Source organism: Pelophylax lessonae (assembly GCF_965119305.1).
Source record: "Pelophylax lessonae genome assembly, chromosome: 3".
In the NCBI taxonomy this organism is placed as follows: Eukaryota; Metazoa; Chordata; class Amphibia; order Anura; family Ranidae; genus Pelophylax; species Pelophylax lessonae.
Genome location: NC_138770.1, coordinates 460,413,163 through 460,420,706, shown reverse-complemented (window position 1 = coordinate 460,420,706; position 7,544 = coordinate 460,413,163). Strand labels below are relative to the sequence as shown.

The window sequence follows — 7,544 nt, the reverse complement described above, 5'->3', positions numbered from 1 at the left end:
GTCTGTGGATTGAATCAATTGTGAAACATAACTGTACAGTCAGATTTGGTTTGTATTCGTTGAAAGGTACAAATAGTGGTATTTGTGAATACTTCTTATCAAACTCATAGATTGTGGTGCCCACATTGTCAAAGAAATTCTAAACGTATTGTAAGGGTATTTTAAAGTATTTATGTATTAAGTATTTATTGTGCTTGCTCAAGCTTATCACTAACATAACGCTAATTATACAACTGCTGCTATTTATAATCCGCATTGTGCTATTGTTTGAAAGAATATATAGAGCTTGTTTTATATTTCATTTAAAAAGTTATGGGTAACGATTTGGGAAAGGATCCGGATGGTGAGCCGGAGACCAGACCCACACCGTTACTCTTTGTATCAGGCACCTGTGGGATAACAGTTACTGATCCATTTTGGGCGAACATATATGAGCGCGGTCCGCAATTGGAAATTACGCGGCTTAGCGCTATAGGTCCTCGCAATGAAGGGGACTGGGCGGAGGTTAAAAAAAAATGGTGGGGCTTCACCCAAAATATAATTATCTCCCCCGGGTGCCTGGGATGAAATGTATGTGATGCAATGTTGTAAGAAATGGGGAAAGGCATTAAAGGAATAATAAATAGTTAACTAGGGCTTTTAAGAGTAGGTCCTCATTACCCACAGCAATTGCTTGTAAGTAGAAGTCAGGTGAAACTGTCCAGGAGTTTTGGACAAGGTTTAGAAATGTATGGACTTATGAGGCCGGTTTAAGTGTCACCCAGGAGTGGCACAGCCTCATGATTCAGACATTTATCAGTAATTTTAAAATCCCAGTACATGCTAAGGTTTCATACTGGGCTGAAAAAGACATGGATGGTTTTCAAAAAGCCATAATAGGAAAAATGCAGCTGGCTGTTTTTGATCTGCTGAAAGGAAAACAGCCTGTCAGCACGCATTTTCAAGGGTGTCATCAGAGAAGCAGAATAAAGGGGGAATTCAGAGGCAAAGTAGAAAATATTCAAACTAGGTCCCCCCACAATTGAACAACCTCACAACAGCCTTACAACAACATCACAACAGTGAGTGTATTTACAGTGACATCGGGATCCAGGGGTATGGGCCATAAGTCCCCTGGATGTAGGATTGATTCCATGTTAGGTATACATTAGATAGATTCTTGGCCGAAGGTACATTTAAAATAGTATTACCTCACAAGATAACACTACGCCCCTGTTTTCTGTTGTTCTGAATATTCATTTTCCAAATTGGACATACATAATTGTTTGAAGCTGCAATGTTGACCTTGAAGTTGACACATTCCTAGGGAGGGGGTCACTTCTGCAAATGAACGGTCTCAGCATTCCCACACATATACAATTATTTTTATAGAAGTTTTTTGGAGTTTTGCAATTTATACATTGTGTATATAGCATAGCAACCTCTGTGAACAGTAATAATAGTGAATAAAAACACTATTTTATTAGGCAAAACATAAATTGCCATTGTCGGCAGGATATTTTGAAGTTATTTTTTATAGAATTAGAGATAATGAAAAATTACATTTTTGCAAATTGTCCCCTATGTGAAGGGGAGCCTTCCTGCAAAATTTTGAAAATTGGCTACTTGCCAAGAAAGCGTTCAAATGTCATATCTCTATTCCTGTTAAAGTTATGGAATTTAATTTTTGGACAGGAAGAGTTACTGCAATTAGTGTAACCATTGGACCCTGTTGGCACAGAGCCAAAAGTTTCAAATCAGATTAACTTTTTATCTGATTATAGTTTTTAAATTATATTTTATGGGTATCCTCTATTGAAAGAGGGGAACCTCTGGCCAGATTTTTGTTAGAATGGCACGAAGCAAAAAAAATAAATAAATAAATAAATACGTTTTGGGAAAATTGGCACTAAGCCAAAAAGTTTTTTAGTTCTTTATCTGATCATAGCATGCAAGTGGTATCTGATGTGCCATCTCTACTGACAGCCATACCATCTGATGCTACCCACTTTACAGTGATTGGTTTAAGAAACGTTTTTTTTTAGCGTCCTATTGGACGAGGAGACACAGCCATGTTTGTTTCTTGTTTTTCAGTCCAGGTAACTGATCTGGTGTAGAGCAGTTCGCTTGTCCGCTCTATAGTTCTCCAGACCATGCAAGAGGGGATGGACACCTGCTCATGGGTCAGTCCCGCTACAATATGTATATGACATATGTAGTCACTCTGTGGAGGCCAGTCAGAGCGAGTGAGCTTATTGAAGAAATGTACATGTATGTGGACACAAAGTGTCACAGGAATTATGACAGTGGTGTCAGGAGAGTGTTGTTTACCTTGGTTTTGTTCTCACAGAGGGTGATAGTAGAGTCAGTCACATAAGAGCTAAAGCTCTAGTGGGTCTTGCCAGCCCACAGTGGGTCTTGCCCGCCCACAGGATCATTGATTGTTATGGATCCGGACTGCTCCTATCTATAATAACATTTTGAGACAAGCCACAGGTCCAGAAATGTCACAAGAAATGTTGAATGTGTTTATGTATCTGAAAAATGCTGTAGTTATAGCGCCTGCACTGGGCCTCCCAAATCATGGAAAAATGTTTTGTGTTTATGCAAGGGACAATTGTAAGACCATGACAGGTGTACTTGCCCAGGAGTATGGTGGTGGACTTTGCCCTATAGTTTTTGTCCAAAGATGGTCGCAGTCCAGGTCTAAAGGCATGCCTGAAGTGACTCCGAACATAGTACATAGCATCTTGTGAGATGGTAATAGAGATGGCCACATCATTTGCCCTAGGTAGGCCCCAGTTTTCGATGGATTACTGGTATTAAAGGGAGTGTTTCACCACAACATGGTTGTATAGATATAATATATCAAGACAGCCATTGAGGGAGCAGAGGATGTTTTTTGAAGATGGTTCCTGCTCCAGGCCAAAAGATCACACATTGTTAGAGCTACAAACGCATGTACAGAATGGGTTTTAAGGAACTGGGTGGTGATTTAGGAAAGAGTAGAGAATAGCCTTTTTCTAAAAGAGGGGAGATCATGTATCCCCGCAGCTAGCGCTCCACTGTATATTGCCTAGTATCGTGGAATAGGAGTAGGGGGTGGGAAAGAACATATGAAGTATTACTGAAGTTTTTTTTCTGCATTTACAGGCCTAAATTAGTGAAAGCATATTTTTCCAGGTGCATCAACTGTATTAGGAACAATACAACCAAACACATAAGGCCAAACATGAACATCTACAAAATGTTTTCACACATAAGCCCAACACAGGGTAGAAACAAGCGTTAATAGTGGACATGTTCAGCAGATGAGTAGAAGCTTTTAGGGCCACAAAAGGGAGATGATCACATGGTGGCAAACATTCTCAATCGGGAGATTATTCCTGGATGAGGATGCCTGCTTTGAATTAGTTTTACTAATGGGCCAGCTTTCATATCAAAGAGAATGCCAGGAACTAGTTAAAATCCTGAAAATAGATTGTCATCCACAGAGTTCAGGTATAGTGGAAAGGATGAATAGGACAAGTAAAGAGAAGTTGATAAAATAAAAAAAAGGTAATTGAAACTTTGAATCAAGTGGAACGAAAAGGTTGCTCGCACCTTTCTCTTTCTCTTCACAGATTCCCTGCCATCCCTTGAAGGAGGGAGATGAAGTGGTGATCAAGCTGCCGCCACATGACAGGACCAAGGCTGGATTTCGTTTTTGACCAAAAGACAAAGGTAGTCGCAGTGACCAGAATTGCTGTCCTTGTGGAAAACCAACAAGCCCGGATCCATGCCAATCGAGTAAAAGGTCAAGGTGGAAGCAAGACACAGATAAAGGAGGTGAAACAGGTGTTGAAAGCCTCGAAGAGTGAGTGAAGCAGGTGTTATAGTCTCTGAAAAGTTGCAAAATGACTGTACTCATAACAAAGAACTTTGGCAAGCTGTGGATTTTGTTGGGGGCACTAGTATTTTTAGTGTTCATCCCAACCTGGATCATAACTAACTGTATATATCAACTAGCAGATCTGGGGCCCCTTGGAGGAATTTGTGGGACCCCTAATGCCACCAGCCCAGACATAGTATCAAAGACACCTCAGAAAAGGAATAAAAGAGCCCTGTCCCATAGTACACCCTCCCAGATAGCCATCACACAAACAAATGGCATGACGCAATTTTAGTAGAATTTCCCTAACACACAAGTAGCTACTTTTATAGTGCCTTTATGATAGGAGATTAGGCCCAGGAACTGTATTTATATGTGTCACGGACAAATGTTGAGGAGACAATTGTGACTATTGGGGATCAGTGGGTTGGAACACGGGAGACGATTGGGAGTACAAATCTACTTAAGGAAAACACTGGAACTACAGGGAAACAAAAGAGAGAGGCTCCCATACAAAGTTTTGACCCACATATATATACATATATAGATGCCATCAGGGTCCCAAGAGGAGTCCCTAATGAGTTCAAGGAAAGAGATCAGGTTAAAACCAGTTATGAGTCCTTTATCTCTCCCCTTGTCACCATAAATAAAAATGTAGATTGGATAAATTGTATCTATTATAATCAGCAGAGATTTGTTAACTATATAAAGAATTCCCTAAAGAGCATAGCAGAACAACCAGAAGCCACTTCCCAGATGACATTCCAGAACAGAATGGCTCTGGATATGACCCACGCAGGAAAAGGTGGTACCTGTGTATATATTGATAAAGTAGATAGATGCTGTACTTACATTCCTGATAATAATGGCCCCAAAGGGAAGGTCACTCTGGCCATTCTGTGGAACTAAAGAAGAATTCTGGCATTGACAACCCTTGGGATCAGTATTTTGGATGGTCTAATACTTGAAAACAAACCCTAGTGTGGCTAGGAATTATCATTGTTATTATATTTGTTATAATAGGTGTTGTAATACTTTGTGTAGTCCCGAAAGCACACTGACTAACGCAACACGCAACCTCCCACGCGCTAGTAGACATAAGAGGTCCACTTCTATTTTTGAAAGACCCAATTTTGGAAATGCAAAGGTTGCTTGCTGTGCAAGAGCTGGAAATAGGTTGAAAAAGACAATGATGAATAAGGTCATAGGATGGAAAGAGCAGAAACTAGGAGGGCCATGTAAAATAGCAGCCATATCATTGATCATTAGGGCCTTGCCCCAGAATATCTCCGTGTGTCTGACACCCAACCCAACTGATACAGCTACCAGAAGGAAAATACAGGAACTTAAACAATTAATTCCTCAGTCTAATAAGAAAGATATTCTACCCAAACCAAACTTTAGGGAGACAGAACAAGTAGCAAGACATTTGAATTTAGCAATACAGAAGTACATAGATCCCTTACCATCGATTCTAGGGAATGTACATCCTCAAGGTTTCCAAGATATGAATAGAATTCCCCATCATTTTCTGTTGATGCATGAATATGGTATACAACAATCACAGGGAAAGGGAGATTGTGGGGTTTGTTCTCATATGCATACAGGAGAAAATTTATTCCCAATGATAGCAAAACAATTATCTATAACACAGTTAATGAATGAGACATATGTGTTCACTGGACAGGCAAGACCAGACAATAGGCCATTTTTGATACAGGGATACACACAACCACCAAAATTCTGTTTTCTGAACGGACACCCACTGAATAATGAAACAAACATTTATGCCAATGATGAATTTTGTTATGACACAGATGTCAATTTTACACTTCTGAACATAGAGAAATACAAAACATTTAACTTAATAGACATTACAGGCTTAAACACTGTAATGTTAAACACTGTTAACATAAATACAAGAATGAGAAACTTGTCAATGTACAATATCTCTTCATGCCCTAGATCAAAACCAACCTATAACAAGTCAGAGGTATATAAATGGTTAAATTTGGTGAATGAAACATTGGTACTTGACAATAAGGTAAAATTGATACATATAGCGGAGTGGCTATGTTTAATTGGAATGCGAACAGATCTGACTACTCAAGAGATGATATCCGCCCCAAAACTACCAGAGGGTTGGGTAGTTTGCTGCGGGCTATGGTGTCACACCACTATTCCTTTTCCAAAAGGAGAAGAATAAGCTGGGTGGTGCTCCATAGTTAGATTGTTCCCTTACATGAGTACTGAGTCAGGAAGACGTGTGAGTATGGTGCCAGCCTCAGGGGTACTCACATTTCACGATCAGGGACGATATAAGAGGGCACTGACTAGTTCATGGGAGAAATTCTACATGAGCATCCTACCAGGGGGTACAGCACTGGCACTTATTAAGCTTGATGCATTTGCCGATATTATGGAAAAATGGATCAACACAACAACAAAGGATATAGGATTAATCAATGAAGAAATGAGGAAAATTAGGATGGAGCAGGAGGTAATTAGACAGCGACAGGAAAGACTAATGATGGCAGTAACAGGTCTGTGTGATCAAACACAAAACAAACAAATATGTTGCATATATTTTCACAACTTCACCAAACAGACTAAGGATGTTCAAGTACCAGACTATTATGACATTATTAATGGCCACCAACTAGAGAGAGACTTCAGGGAGAACTGCATAATCTTCCCAATGCCTGGAGTCCATTTGATTCCAGGCATTGGGAAAAGAGGGGATTGTGAGGAAAATGTGTATCTTGAAATGCCATTTTGTAGTGTTCAGCTTAGCATAAGTCATCTCAGTATATATTAGAAGGTTAGAGTATCCCTTTATATCTCTTGGATGTATCTTTGCTTAGTGTTTCAGATTATAAATCACACTTGCACTTTTTACGCCGGATATCTAGTCTGCGGTTAGAGATTAGAATCAAAGACAGGATGTTCTGCAAGTTAAAGACATGCAAGCTATAAGAGATGTTTTATACATATATTGATAGAACATTGCCAATATATCAGCATCAGCTATAATGCATAACATATATTTACATTAATATAGCTTGAATAAGTTTCTTAGCAATAATTAATAATTGACACAGTGAATAGGAATTTACTAAACATATTATTAAGTATGAGAGATGGTTTTGCAAAAGCTGAGATGGTTTTTGCTGAAGTTACGTAACCGCAAAATGTTCAGAAAGTAATGAAAGTAGGAACGGGGAATTTTATTGTGGTAACAGGTGGTATGAACTGATGACACAATAATATGTTATTTTTTTTATGATCTTTGAACTATATTTGACTTTTTATGTAACCGGGTAGATTAAGAAAACACGTTAATTGATTGGGTAATTTTTGTGGGAGGTCCTGGGAGGTATAAGATAATTTTGTGGTTGGATAAGATAATTTTGTGGTTTAAGGCTATATATTCTTGACGATGTTTGAAAATAAATGCAGTCATTAGAACCAAGCTATTGTGTATGGTTTTCATTGATTGTCCGGCTAGCTGAAGATTCATCCACAGGACAAACCTAGGGTGCACCCAAACTCGGGATCCTTACAATACTTAGTTTGAATTCTTTCCCCCCCTGTGATGACCTGCAATGAGAACATTGTTTCTAATGGCTGTAGCCAAAGGTTCAATAGCTAAAGCAAACAGAAGGGGGGAAAGGGGGCAACCCTGTCTCGTGCC

The 7,544-nt window shown here is 39.2% G+C and overlaps 1 pseudogene across 1 annotated transcript; it reads left to right on the top strand.

Annotated features, from left to right (window-relative positions):
* The first annotated feature begins 5,039 nt into the window (after nt 1-5,039).
* LOC309550582 lies at nt 5,040-6,668 on the top strand (annotated as a pseudogene). The gene has a single exon. The product of its transcript is annotated as an uncharacterized misc_RNA (transcript).
* Nucleotides 6,669-7,544: the final 876 nt, after the last annotated feature.